Raw genomic sequence first — 15,457 nt, 5'->3', positions numbered from 1 at the left:
CTTATTTAGCAGCCAAGACATTCACAGCACGACAGCACGAACATGTATTTTAGGAAAGTGCTCTTAAATATTCATAGCTCATAAATAAATTTTACAAGCACAAAATTATGAACTAAGATTCCTAACAGCTTTGGTATTTGCATTTCAGAAATTTGAACTCATGAGAGGCCAAGTTTGAATTATACATTTTATCATGCAATTTATTTTGCCACTTACTGGATTAAGGGAATCCTAGCAACAAAAATCAATCTTTCGGGAAAGAATATCTACAATATCAGAGATATCTAAGACTTCCCAATGCTTTTGGTAAGGTGTTACGTAGAACAGAGTAGCACGGACAAAGAAGGAACCAGATACAATCTTTGATCTGTGTCGGGTTACCAAGCTGTGAAACAGGTTTAAGAGTATGGTTTCAGAGGTGCATAACAAATAACACCAGAAACTGAAAGCATAATAACTATTTCCTTATGAAAAGCTGACAGCACATTTTAACATCTGTAATGGACCATTGTTTCCATGCACGTTAGTCTAGCTCAGTTGGTAGCACATTGAACTATTACAAAAGTTTTATAACTATCTCCAATGAAAACCAAGTAGCAACGCACTGACTAGTATGTCCAACCCACTCCTGCAAGCTTGCCATTTTAGCTCATTGCACTTCTCTATTCAATATGCTTGAAAAATAAATACAAGCATGAAAACATGTAAAGATCAATATCAATAACTTCAGTAAGAATCAATTTGAGGGAATTTGCTTTCATATTATATATTTGCATATAGTTTAGGCAAAGAAACTGAATAATTCCGACTAACCCTGTAACCTCCTTTGATGTCTGGCTTGAACTTAAGACTCATCAATCAAGTAAGGCAACAGTGACAGTTGAAACCATCTCAAAGGAGTACATGAGCAAAAATGACAGAATGTGGGTGAGATTCATTCCAAATAAAATCCTTCTGTTATTGCTGAGTGATTTTTAATAGGAAGTATTTAACGCAGCTTTTATGCCTGAATCTATGGGAATGTCCAGCATATTTCTCTCACCACCCTTGCAACCATGAGGATGACTTAAGTTTACCTCACAAGAAAAATCTGTTAAGGGGAGCACATCATCCCAATGATGTGAACATTTTACATTTTACCTGCAAAGTTGACGTAACAACAAAAAACAGAGATTTCATAATCTCATCAATAAATAATCAAAATAACTGACTACACTATAGCATTTATACTAATTTATCCATGGAGTTATTATAGATTTATATAATAATTATAGCTAACTATTTGGGGAGGACAAGTTTACAAGGCTACGGGGAGAGAGCGGGGAAGTGGGATTGAATTGGATAGCTCTTTTCAAAGAGCCAGCGCAGCACGATGGGCCGAATGGCCTCCTTCTGTGCTGTATAATTCTATGATTCTATCTCTGTCACTCTGGAGCTTCTATACTCCAAAGACCATGTGCCAAAAATTCCAAACATTATTTCACTCTAAACCCTCTGGAAAGCACAATTCAATTTATTTTGTCAATTTTTTTTCTCATTCAATGAAGCAATCGATCAAGCTGCTCGGCTAAAACTTGCTGCTGCCACAGGCCAGGGGTTTTATTGCAATGTGACATGACAGTTCCGATCTCAGCTATAGCCAATTTAATTTGCATGTACTAATGCACACAGCCCGGGTTTGGTTTGACAGTCTGGTTGGAAAAGAAGTGCTGCTATGGTTACATTCAATTTCGTCATCCAAAAATACAGTACACTCGGCAATCATAGTGCCTCATTATAAAGAAACCAAACTCCAATTTATAGCCTCAACATTATAGGGTTCCCCACAATGTAACTAATTTACAACAAATTAGCACATACAATATAAGCTCCAATTCAGCTACACTCATTTGACCCACTAAAGACGCCATTTGTGGGCTTCAAAACATTTAGTAGCAAATTCTATTTTAAATGCACACTTCACATATAAAGTAAATATGTTAAAGGCTCATATCTTGGTTTCAATGTCAAATTCTGGAAAAATTGAATGATTATTATTTCTTGGATATGCCCCAGGTAGTTTGCTTGGAAAGGGGAAAGCAGGGCATTTCTTCATTCAGCAATACAATTTTTAAGTTCCTTAATTTCCCTAATTAATCATGTGTCTGACACACCAACGTCATTAGGGAAGATTTCTCCCATGGAGCATATTCACTTCCAAGCATTGGTATTGGTGTTAGGTCTATTTCGGATGGTTTGCAAGCAATTCATCCACCCTTCCTCCAATATTTTGATTTTTTTAAATGACCAGCACCTCCCTTTTGCCAGATATAGTAGACAGAGCAAGCTGCTTCTCCACAGGGAAGTAATTGCATATGAATATCTCTCAAAAATACTTTCTGTGCTGTATTGCTGTGAAGAACACAGGTTAAATCAGGTTTGAGGCAAACTGTAGTACTGGTCATACTGGAACACATCCATTAAGATCATTCTGAAGTGGAGGTTCAGTGGTATTTTGTGAATAAATGCCGTATCCCTTCCAAATTTCTTCTCTACAGATGCCAATATATTTGCACTTGTCTAGCACAAAGAGACAAAATGGGAGTCCGAGATGGGTGGGAGAGGGCAGGAGGAAGTGGCCAACAACCTAACTCTAAAACTCCAAAAACATTTTGCACAAAAAACAAACTATTCTTCATTCATGTGCAACATTCCAAATCATTTTATTCTATTTCCATGCATACTACATTGTAATAACTATATAAAACAATTCAGGAAACATTGCAATACGGACTGTATCAAAATACTGGAAGAATCTAAAGTACTCTTCGGCTTTAGATTTCTCTTATAGTACACAATCCTTTGTCTGAGGATATCGCAAGCCAGCAACCAGCTCCCCCTCGTCAACTCAACTACTGAGGGTTACACTGGAGTTGTTTAGGGTCAGTCTCCTGCCAATCTTCCTTCCTTCTTGGAGACAAAACACTTGGCCTCCACTGAGAACCTTTCTCTGATATTATCAAGATCAGGAATTCATCACATAGGGAATTGTGAACACAAACCTGCATTGTATCTCCAAACTATATTTCAGAGCCAAAGCATTGGACCAAACAATGGCTTGTATATCGATTCGTAAATTACTTATTTTGAACAAAGATTGACTCAGATTTGACAAATTCAATTTATTTAAATGATTTACTTAGCAAAATAAATTACAGTGAATTCCACCCACAATCACTGCCCTTGGGATTGTTGTTGGGTGGTCTTCATTGACAGTTGATTTCCTGATACACGTGCAACTATAAATCATTATTTATTGTTGGGATTGACAGCAGATGTTCACTACAGACAGGTGGTGTCTTCATGCAATGAATGTAGTCTTATTCACACTTATATAGACTTTAAATAAGATTTACTGCTCAACAACTCAATCACAGTGATACCCTGCAAGGCAATTTAAAATTAAAATGAAAGATCAACTCAGTGCTTTGATATTTAGATTTTTGGACAAGTGACAATACGTTTATTCTCTTTTGTAGTCAAATAAACACTATAAATCTATTGGAGATGTGATCATATACAGAAGTTATTAAATGGTTAAAAAATGTCCATAGGTTGATGCCTTTAAATGCACCGATGCTTACTGAAACAACAATTTTTAAAATCAATCGCAGAACTGACCAGATGTCAAAACAATACTACAAACAACATTAACCCTCAGTTTCTAAAATAATTCTGTGTACAGATTATAGGATTGAACTATTAGCAAAGCACAGTCTAATTATTCACTGGCGCTATTTATCATACATTTCCCATTACATTGAGAGGTGGAAAAGATTGCTGGACCAGTTTAACTAAATCAGAATCTCCAAACAAGTACAAATGGCTTATACAAATGGCAACAATAATCACACCCAAGGGTAAGTGGATGCAGATTAATGGCTGTAACACTGGAAAATCAATATGCCCAACTGAAATAATTGCAAACACAGATGTTCTCTGCTTTCCTTTATCATTGCTATACAGCATGACACTAATCCTTTTAAATAATTAGCTTGTAGATACCAGATGGACATCACAGGGGCTTCAGGTACAAATATAAGTGTCATCAAAAGCTTGCTGCACAAACTCAATAAGATGTTCTTAAAGTATTATGCCCTAGGACCAGAACACCCCACCCACAAGCAACTGTCTGCAAGAACAAGAGCAAGGATTGATGTTCAATAAGGAGTGTTTTTTCCCAATCACATACAAGAGCTGTCTGTCGAGATGCAGCACACAGATATCTGCTACAAATTAGAAATTAGTCTAAAAAGGTCATATAACACAATTTAAAGCGAGCTGTAATTCTCGCCACTTTGATTTAATAGTGTGAGTAACTGAATGCAGCACATTAATTCAAATGTACAGTTATGGGGGGGGTAAGAAATCTTCCAACACCATAAAAAGTAGAGATATGAAAAAAACGACATATATTACAGTGTAAAATGTGCAATGTAATTTAAATTGCAGTTGCAACACATTTTAATCCCTTCTTTAGGACAGAATACGTTTATGTATTTGAGTTTACATAATATTGAGTCACTATTGACTTTCGGTGCCACAGCACTCGAAGCCTTGTGCATTTTGCTGACCCTCTCAAGAGACCCCTTCCCAGATCTCTGCTACAATCGTTCTGTACATATTACTGTGAAGCAAGGACCACACTTGTGAGTTACCTCATCTCCTAGATGTTCAGTCTCCCCCATGCTTCAATAAACATTCAGGCTGAGACTGAGGATTCAGAGAAGGGAACGTGCATTACTTCGCCCACAAAATGTACAGTATATTCTGTGAAGCGCTTTGAGATGTCTCAACAATGTGATAAAAAGCTATTTCAAATGCAAAGTTTATTATTATTATTATTATCTTAATCTTCATTGGACAAACATGATAGAAAAACATGTGAAAAGGTTGTGGGTCCAAGCCCACATCGGAAGGTTGGGCTCCTATTCTGGGTGCCAGAACAGGGAACACTGAATAGCCAAAAATGCCATCTTTCACGTGAGAAAAGGTTCTAGTATTCAGGGTGAGGTAAAAGATTTGATAACACTATTTTAAACAGCAGGAAGTGCCTCGATCTTCTAGAACAGATTAATTGGTCATCCTAATCACGGCTATTTTTGCAACTTTGCTGGCACAAATTGCTGACACGTTTGCCTAGAAAAAACACTTACTACATTTCAAGCCATTTCAATGTGTTGAGTGCAAGTTCTTTATTTCACTAAAATAATTTGTATATATCAGAAGACAGTTAATCTCATTTAAAAGTTAAACTGTGTTACTCACGATATTTTGTGACCCTCTGCAGTTTTAGTTTGAGACCATTGAATAGGATTAAGTAAAATTAAGTTTAAATGTTTGTTAAGTAGAGCGTAATAAAAAAACTGTTTTTAACATTATACACTTCTGACTTGAAACATAGGTTCTCAGTTTTCACTAGGAGGAAAACATTCAGTGGAACGCAAACCTCCAAACAAATGCAATTTGTGTTATTGGGTTTGGTATTGCAGAAATTGTGTCTCCTTTTAAAGATGAAAGAGCCCAGAGCAGTTTAATCCATAGAGTTGGTTAGGACCAATTAAGCGACTCTCCTGGGGCAAGTTATTATCTTAGCCTTAGAAAGAAGTAAAAGAAATGTTACAACCTTTCAATGCGAGATTCAGTCTATGCTGTAAATGAGTTGCCACTGGTTAGTTTCTGCTCCTGTGTTAATCCTAAACAACTAACGCATAGTAACATTTTGCAACCACTGTAAATGCATTTTTGAATTGAACATTTTTGGAAGTTAATGTCTACATGATGTCTATATATTTTACAAGAAGAGATTTTTTTTAAAAAAACTTTGTGGTGTCAGGTTTTTTTTTCCGTGTCATATTTTTTCTTGAGGTGAACTGTGAAGCTGTTGAACAGTTATGTAATTGATGTGCGTGCACTGGGCCCCACATTTCCTGTCGATGGTCAGATGTCAGTCACGCCATGAGGTGGGGATGTGAAGGTACTTTCCACAAAATGAGGTGGGCTTGTCATCACATAATGTGTTGCACAGCTCATCTCAAGAATTACCATTCAACCATCCCCAATAAACTTTTATGAGATATTATTTTAAGTTCATAAGCACAACATTGCAATAAGCACCCCGATTGACCAACAGTCCCCTGATCAAAAATGAAATCACTCTCCAAGCAAAGTTAAATCAACCTGTCGATTGCATCTAATTAGTTCATCCTCCCCTCCCATTCGCCTCACACACCAGCTGACAGAAAGGATTCCCTACCATAACACGATACTGAGAGTAAAGTGTTGATGCTCTGTTTGTGAGTGCATTAAGTTAAGGAATGTTCGTGCCCTGATCCCTGCACTGCTGTGCTGCCCATCTGATCTGTCACAATGATGGAGCGTGAGCCATTAGGGTCCTCTTTCCACATACCTCCACATGCTATCATCTCACAGCTACAAGAGGAAGCATGGGAATCAGATACCGGCTATGCATACCAGCTGCAGTTGGGGGCATGTCTTGTAATGGCATACAGTAGAGGGGACTGCATTCCAGCCAATGCTGACTGTAAACTGTATTGGGAAGCAATCATGTCTTTAGGCAGCTAGAGATGGGACAGGGGTTGTAATGACTGAAATATTATAGAAACATCATTATCAATTTTACTTTTCTAAGGCAATCCTTACAACATTAGTCACTACAAAGACAGTAATATTGTTACTGTTACATTGTTGCTCTTATTCCACTCACTTTAATACATCATTTTAGGAAATCTCAGACTCTCTTTGCCCAGCAATTCCTGAAGTCGTTATTTTAAATAAAACTTTTTAACTAGTTTTTTTCCAATCCCATGGCCATGTCTCTGAAAACCACTTGAGTTGCAGCCAAGATAGAAACATGGGAGAGGAAAGGGCAGACAGACAAAGTTTGTGCCTGGATTTTGCTTTGTTTTTGGCTTCCATTTTGATGTCTCCCACCTGAATTGTATCAGCAGTAAAAGAACTGTTTTACAAACACCCCATGTTAGAATGGTTTTCCTGAAGGCTGAAGGCAGGACTGCCTTGTTTCATCCCCATACCCCCTCCTTCGTTAAACTTCCTTAAACTCCCACATTCCCCCTACATCCCCCTCACCACCCAAAAACAGCCTGAAGAAAGAAAGCAGTGGGAACTGGCACTCAAGTTAATGTTTTGAAGGTTGGATATTCCTTTTAACATTTTATTAAAAACATACCAGAAATCTACATCTATATTTGCAAAAATGCGGTGATCATGAATCCAGTTGTAAACCTCCTTCTCCATTTTAAATGGCGAGGAGCAAGGACGATCGGTGGAAGTTGGAATCACAGTGGTGGTCCCAGAATAAAATAAAGAGGGCGAGGGATAAGATTTACTGGAGGAATATTTAATGAAATACAGAAATATTCTTAATATGCGTGCATCAGGTTCAATATTCACTTTACTCCCCATTTGTGTAAAATTACAACCAGCACATGGTTGTGACTCAAAACACACAGGAATGTGCACGAAGGATAATAAACCGGTGATTGTGAGGGTACAAGGCAGTAATTGGATCCAGGGATTCTGGTGACATCATAAACCATGAAACAGTCAAACTCTCTGAATTCAATTGCTACCTTGTATCTGCCACCCATTTTTTATTTTTCATGATATATATCAGTGCTTGTAGCTAGTCAGAGGTGATTTTTCGGTTTGGAGTTCTCACCGGTTCTGTTGTGCTGCTGTGAGTGAAAATTGATCCAAATATCGTGGGGGGGGGGGGGGGGGGGGAGAGGAAGGGTGCTGAGAAGTAATAAAGATCAGTGACACTAAAATTGACTAGCATTGGCAACCAGTACTATAGCATCAGCAGAAATCAGGAGACTAGATTAAAATGAGCCTGCCCACATAAAAAGATATATCACTATTAAGATAATCAATATAGTTTTTTGTTCATTAACACACCAAAGAATATGCCCTGGCCTTGCGCAGGTGTCTATTATGTATATATATATCACACACACACATGCACACAAAATATTCTTTTCACACAATTACTTGTTTCACACTGAAATCGTGACTATCACATGCTACCAATTGTGCTATGGTGAAAAATGTCATGAGTGATACCTTTAAAAATCCTGACAAGGAAATCACACAGCTTCAGGGACTAGGGGTTGGGGACGAGGCAAACCTTTCACTTTTATAAATTTCAATGGTCAAATTTTTGAATTCTTCAGACTTGAAACAGGACAACAGTTAGTTGCTATAAGTCAATGTCTTATATAAAAAATAAGCAAAGGTTATCGAGAAGTAAACAAAATTTGACATTGTGGGAACATTTGACAGGCATAATGAACACAGAGTCTGATTTTAGGGCTTCTGCAAACTTATGCACAACGCAGTGGTAAACTGCAGACCCATTGGTTTTATAATCAACGCTACATTTAGTCAATAAAATTAAAAGAGGAACTTTTATATTTAAAAGTCAATGGCATGATCACATACAAAATCTTGAGATATGCCAAAAAGAAACTATACGAAAAAAAATCAAAAGAGGAAATGCGTTAAATGTTGCGTGCACCCTGCTGACGTGGAGATAAGTCAGCAAGATAGATATCTCACCCCGTTTTGCTTGTGTTCAAAAAGGTCACCGAATTATGGTGTTAAGTCAACATCCCACTGCAAGCTCCATACATTCTACCTAAATGGAAAAACAGATATACAAAAGCTTTCCCCTCAGTTCTCAGTGACCACTTGGCATCTCGGCTGCGCTATAACAGAAAGTTCCACCAAAACACAAGTTTGGGATTTCATGTGAGCAGAAAATTAAATTTCAATACATAAACATTTAAACAGTAGACTTGACACTCATCGATTGCTGCTTCATTCGATCCACTTACTGTGTTAAGCAGTGTTTTACAGCCGAAAAAAAAGAGCTACTTTATACACACAATTAATAAACACCTACACACCTGGAATGCTAATAGGAGAATTCCACTGGCCTCGATAAAATGGCACACCTTCTTGAATTATAGTTTCAACAAAAGAAGTGCAGCACTGCACTGGAATCTAGAGCAATACCTTCCGGCTAGAGATTCCTTCAAACTTGAATACAGGTTTGGAGTTGATTTATCAAAACTGTTCATGTATACTTCAAACTCCAGCATTCTCAAAGAGGCAGCTATAGACTGAGATAACCGTACTCCTGCACAAACTCAGAAATAAATTCCACGTGAACCCAAAAGAAACAAAGTCCTGCTTGAAAATGTCCATGTGCATGGAGCATTAAAATAAGATTTCAACTTATCGAAAAGAAAGGCACATTTGGAAACTATGATCCACCCTCTGCATGTAAATGCACTGATTATCCAAATGATTGCAAAGAAAACTGAGTTCTCACTGAGCTGCAATTAAAACAGAAATTCTATGGCCAATGATGTACGNTTTTTTCCTCGGGAGTTAAAGACAACTTCTGATGCCAAACAGAAAAAAATTTACCACAATTGGTAAACAAAGTTAGCAATTTGTAAAATAATCCCTTTCACCTCCTCTGCTTCAGATATATAACAGACCAATGTTAAAGACACAAGGCATTTTTCCTAGTAATGCAAAGGCGTTTAAAAAAATGGGAGTTATTGATTGCGAAGTTAGCACAAGGAATGCCCAAAGCTATTTGTGTTTTCTACAGCACTGCATTACTCAGGAGAATAGAAATCAGCTCAAAACACTTATGCATACAAATCTCTTGTACGCCAAAATTTACTCGATAGTACAAGCGGTCTGTGATTTCAGAGATTAAAAACTGTAAAATCTCAGGGGCTAAAAGAAAAATAAATTAATCTATTACACAAATCAAATTTCTGTCTTATGGTTTAAAAATTGCACCCACCCCTGAAAAAAAAAGCGGCTGTCACACTAATATCTAGACAACCTAATACATTTTTTTAAAAAATGAAGACAAAAAAATCATAATTCTAGTTTTTGGTGAGAAGTGCTTGCAGTCTTTGGTTTGTCGACGACCATAAGAACCCAAAGAGACAATTTAATAAGGAAAGTCATGAAATTACTTTGGCCCAAAAAACAGTATGTTTTATGGCTTAAATGTTGCAACTTTTTCAAAAAATAGTTAGATTGATTAGGAGCCCTGGTCAGAGAAGCAGGGTGCATATATGTTTTACTTGCCCATCATTCTTTAATGGGGGGGTGGTGGGTTGGAAGAAATGGGAATGGAAAAAATGTACAACACTCCAGCTTCCTTTGTGAGAGTAGCATGTTACAAAATTGAGGAATCCTGCTTTCATTTCCACCAACATCCTGCGAAGCAGAGCAAAAAGCTGCAAACTCCTGTATCATGAAAGCTAAACACTAAGCGACGTATTAATCTAATATTTCACAAAATTATTGCGCAAACATTTTAGACCAGAACTGAGGAGCAAAAAAACATTAAAACCATAATGCTCTTGAGGTGTTCTTGGGAGGGCGAGGTAAGTCAGTTCATTCGTAAATAATCTGTACGTTTAAAACAAACTCCCAGGATAGCATGATTCCAATCTGGCTTTGGGGGCTGGCGAGCGGCGGGGAGAAGGGTAGGCAGCCTGTCAGTGCGACAGATTGCTAGGAATTTGCCTTAGGAGACACCTGTGCTAATCCTATGGAGAAGTTAGATGAGGATGGATCTAACCAATTATTACAGTCACTGAAATCCCTTGTGTGAATATTTACATATGACCAACTTAGGAGAAGTCCAACTGAGAAGGGTATGCAAAAAGTGGGGGGAATAAAGTGTGCAGATGGTTTGAAAATTGAACACTGCCGAATACATTCAAGAGCATGCATAAGATCCAATATGAAAACCCACCGATAAAGCTACATTTTATGATAACATTTCCAATTCGTAAAGGAAGTAAAGAATCTGAACTCCTGCTCGTAAATCCTTTAGTTAAATTACGGCAATCCTTTCCCCCACATGATGTTCAATTTAAAGATAAAATGAACATTCAATAACAGCAAGGTTTCAGAATTGGTGTACCGTACCTAATAAGGAAGATGCACCATACAGTAAACACTTCAATCTCCCAAAACCTGCACATATCCAAAATAAAATGAAATAAAAAAACATCATTCAAAAAGTAGATAAGTTATTTTACTGACAGAATTCTCTGGTAAAATTTGCACATGGATTTCTTCCTACCTGAAATGTTCATTTATTTTGGTCAGCTGTATGATGAACATTTACAGTAACAAATACTGTATGTTAGTAGTATCTCAAATCTGTCCATGTCCTGCATTTCCACAACAAAGAGCTTTGCAGTTGTTCCAGTGTGCTACAGCTTTAAACAATGGTGACAAAATACAATGTCAAGGATATGTGTCCATGTACATCTGCAGGGATTATCTAGCCAGCTGTCATAAATTATTGTGTTACATTTGGAGACATGAAGGTACTACTGTTTAGGTTAATGTTTGGGGTACGTCATCCTTCTTCAAAATGGAATGGAAATATTGGGCTTGAAGAGCTCTTGAATAGAATGCAGGGTTCATCAGAGGGAAAAAAAATAGGAAGTTAAAATAAATGATCATTCAGTTCAGAGCTCAGTTCAACCATTTATCCTCCTTTCTCTGATACAGGAACTTCCTCGCCCATTGGTTTATTTCTGATGAAGGAATAAACCTGAAACGTTAATGTACTCATTTTTCCCCTTCAAATGCTGATTGACCCGACATGCATTTTGAGCTTTTTTTTGTCTTAGCTCAGCAACAGGACCACAGAATCACACAGTGTTCATGGAAAATTTATTTCGAAAGGAGAAATGACATTTGTAATTACAAATATTGAAAGCAAATGGGTGTTTGTTAAAATTCGAAACTGCAATTATTTTAGAGTCCAACAGCGGCCCTGTTACAAATCAATAAAATATTCCAATTACTGACATATGAAGTCTGCCCAGTTTAATTTATTTTGTGAAGGCTACATCTTCACAGGGCTCTCTTGGAAACTCCTACCCCTTCTCTTTCTATATCTTCGATTAGTTATTAAACGAGAGTAAGCAATGTGAATTACTTCACAGGAGAGCTTTACTTCGTGTTGGGAGGGGCGAAGAGTAAAACCAAATTTGATTTTGAAATCAATAACAATAAGGTCTGTAACAATAAGTGTACGAGGCAGCTGTCAATCAGAACTCAGCAAAACTCCACAATCGCATGAAATGACTTTATTCCATGTAGTCTCCGTCTATAATGCAAGATTGACATATTAAATAAAAAAAGATTGCGTTGACTTCTGCATACAGAAGCAGCACGCATCAATCATCCAAGCCATGTAGCACCATGCAGACGTACATCTTACTGCACTCTGGGGCTAGAGCTTGTGCGACGGTAGTTCATATGCTGGTGTTTTTTGATTGAATATGCCATCTGTGTTATGAGGTAAAATCAACTTCAGTTGTATTTTAAAGCATGTTGGGAAAAAAATCATCTGGAATAGTACTTGGGAATCATTTTAATCATTTAGCATGGGGTAGTAGGAGCAATGCTATTATCCACAACAGCTTCATGTAAATTGGATTAGATGTTACATGAATACATAATGTAATTAACTTGAAACAAATTCACCTACAGCCTTATATCTGACACTCCCTATTTACCTTCAGCCACTTGTGCATCAAGCAGCAGTTTTTTAAAAACAACTGGAGCACCGTAAAAATGTCACTGAACCCTATCCTCACCCTAGCTACGATACAAAATAGTTTCCAAAATGGCTGAAACTGTGTTCTTAAAAAGATGGTAGAAAAATTAACTTTATAAATTTTCCTCTGGGGAATGTAGCAATTATTCCTTAAGGTGAGCTCTCATCACCAACAAACCCTGCTTTTTAATGGTTTAGATATACTGTGGAGAGTAAACAATGGAGCTGATAGAAAATCTCAATCATGACTTATATCCAGACTACCATCAGCCATTGTCTGGGTCTAGTTAATTTATTTTTACATTGCATATGTATAAAACTTACAAGTTCAAAGAACATTTTACAAATTTATGTGGATCTTTTGATTTCTTTTGGCTGGAATATTTTCCTGTCGTATGTTAAATTAACAAAGAACATTCCAATACAGCCTTGTGCAGCCTTGTTTTACTGCTTTAAAGCACACCCAAATATGCAACACACTCCAATAATCAACACCAGAAACACATTTTTCCTCAAAATTGTAAACACATTTAAAAAACAATGTTATTGTCTTATTCCCTTTTTGATCCTAATGCTTCGGTTGCCTTTCAATTTTATTTCAACTTGGACCAAATGTTTCGACACTTTTTAAAAAAATTCTGGTATAAACACAGAAGTCGCTGGGAACACAGTATTGTCACTTCTGACGACAGGTCATTGACCTGAAACATGAACTCATCTTCCTCTCTCCATGGATGCTGCCTGATCTGCTGCGTGTTTCCAGCGACTTCTGTGTTTATATTAGATTTCCAGCAGCTGCAGTACTTTGCCTTTTAAATAGTTTTCTGGTTTGTTTACTCATTCTTGGATCCACTGTCCATGTTCCATTTTGACTTTGAGTCTTCTACACAAAGGTTCTGCGTAAAATTTTACCCCCAAGTTACTTGCTCACTGTTGCGTGTGAAACTGAGGCATAAAGACAAGAAAACCCACGTAAAATCTGATTCCATGTTGATTTAGGTCATTTCAAGTCAGGTCAGAGTCCCACATAGGCATGTCACCTATGCATGGAAATTGTCCAATGTTTAGAATAGAACATGGGACATTTTAGCTCCTCTTAATAGGAGCTGAGTAGGAAGAATCCCTGCCCTCAGGGACTGGTCTGTTCCTCCAAGTCCTGCCGATGAGCCAGGATGTAATATGCCAGTTTCCTGGAGTACTGCGGACCCGCCTGGCTCAGGAACCGGACTACCAAGACCATCAAATGGGATTTCCTTGATTCTGAAATTCTATTGCCAGGCACATCACCTTGGAGCCTGTTCAGCTCCGAGAAGACCCCACTTAATTCCTCTCCTGACGAAGATAGACAGATATCATTAGATGTCAAACTGCAAAAGCGAAGTCTAAATAGTTTAGAACAGTTCAGCTCTCAATACAAATGACTGTATTGTCATTGTCAGCACAAGAAATTTGTACATCTTACTTCGCATGTCCAGTACTTACCAATCAAGCCTCAAGTTATTCAATATTTCTTTCAATGTAAAACATTTGCTGCATGTTCAGCTTCTGAACATGTGCACACCTTTGTGTCCGTGTCTCTCTCTGTCACACACACACACACAAAGTCTAGCACCTTCTCTCCGCACAGGTGGTAACCAGTCTGCCAGCCACTGAATAAATTTCTCTCACCTGTTTTGTCCCAGATAAAAACAGTTGTACCACCGCCCCTGCACCCACTCCCTCCCCTGCCGCACACCCTGACAGCTAAACTACCTCAAAATCTTCTCAGATGTATCAGAGAACGGGAGCAAAAGCAGCCCTGTTGCCAACAAAGAAAATGGTGCTTTTCCTGAAGCATTATATCGGGTACAAATGTGTGGTTACTACAAACGTGTGGTTAAGTAGTGGAGAATGCTTAACTATGAACAGAGCAGCAGCGGGGAACTGTAATATGCCTCGGCATCCTGGGTTTGGGATGGGGGAATATTGGGGGTTCACACTTTTGATCGATTCAGGGATTTTACGTAAGGTACTATATAAATGTAAATTTGTATTGTATTGTATTTTGCCTTAAAATGTAAAATCGCACAGAAATTGTGGAAAATTCTTAAATTCAGTCTTAATTTGGAAGTCACTTCCTTTTATGAGGTGTGGAAAAACAGCTTTCAGAATGAGACTGCGATTGAGAATTTTCCACGACCCTGTCATTTTTGAATGTTAAGACAAAAGGGTCCCACGGGCTAAAGCCAGGTTGAATTTCAAGGCTTAAGGTATTGGCCTTGGCATTAAGGCAATGTAGAATGCCAAGATTTGTTTGAATCTTACCTGAACAAACCACTGTCACTTCAGAGAATTTCACAAGGGTCAGTAGTCTGTGATATATACCTGGAACAAAAACAAGAAATTATCAAAATCGATACGCTTCAGATAAGAACCTTTTTTTTCTTGTGCTCTGTAACTTCACACAAAATACAAAGTCATCTCTTTATGGACGTGAAGTGCTGCAAATAGCAACATTACCAGTACTCAACAGACATATTGTATAATGAAGAAAATAAGTCAATTAAAAACTGAGCATCACTGACACCCATTCACAATAATTCAACTGGAATATTAAATTACTGGTACCAAGTAGAATCAATACAATACAACATTACATTTGTATAGCAACTTGCACGTCGGGAGGACAATCCAAGGTCTATAGGGGAGCCCATGTTTAAATCCATAACCCTATTAAATTAAAGATGCTAGAGATACTTATCTACACATGTTCAG

The 15,457-nt window shown here is 37.7% G+C and overlaps 1 protein-coding gene across 2 annotated transcripts in view; it reads right to left on the bottom strand.

Moving 5' to 3' along the window:
- The window catches only part of ndst2a (N-deacetylase/N-sulfotransferase (heparan glucosaminyl) 2a), a 180,400-nt gene extending 165,369 nt beyond the window's left edge, over positions 1-15,031 (bottom strand). For both annotated transcript variants that reach the window (XM_007898123.2, XM_007898115.2), the window contains exon 1: positions 15,008-15,031. The gene's annotated coding sequence lies outside the window, so the exon portion shown is untranslated. The remainder of the gene's footprint in view (positions 1-15,007) is intronic.
- Between the last annotated feature and the right edge of the window lie 426 nt (positions 15,032-15,457).

This window comes from Callorhinchus milii, unplaced genomic scaffold (genome assembly GCF_018977255.1).
Source record: "Callorhinchus milii isolate IMCB2004 unplaced genomic scaffold, IMCB_Cmil_1.0 Scaffold7, whole genome shotgun sequence".
NCBI lineage: Eukaryota > Metazoa > Chordata > Chondrichthyes > Chimaeriformes > Callorhinchidae > Callorhinchus > Callorhinchus milii.
The sequence above is the reverse complement of the archived record's forward strand: the minus strand, read 5'-3'. Positions and strand labels throughout refer to the sequence as shown.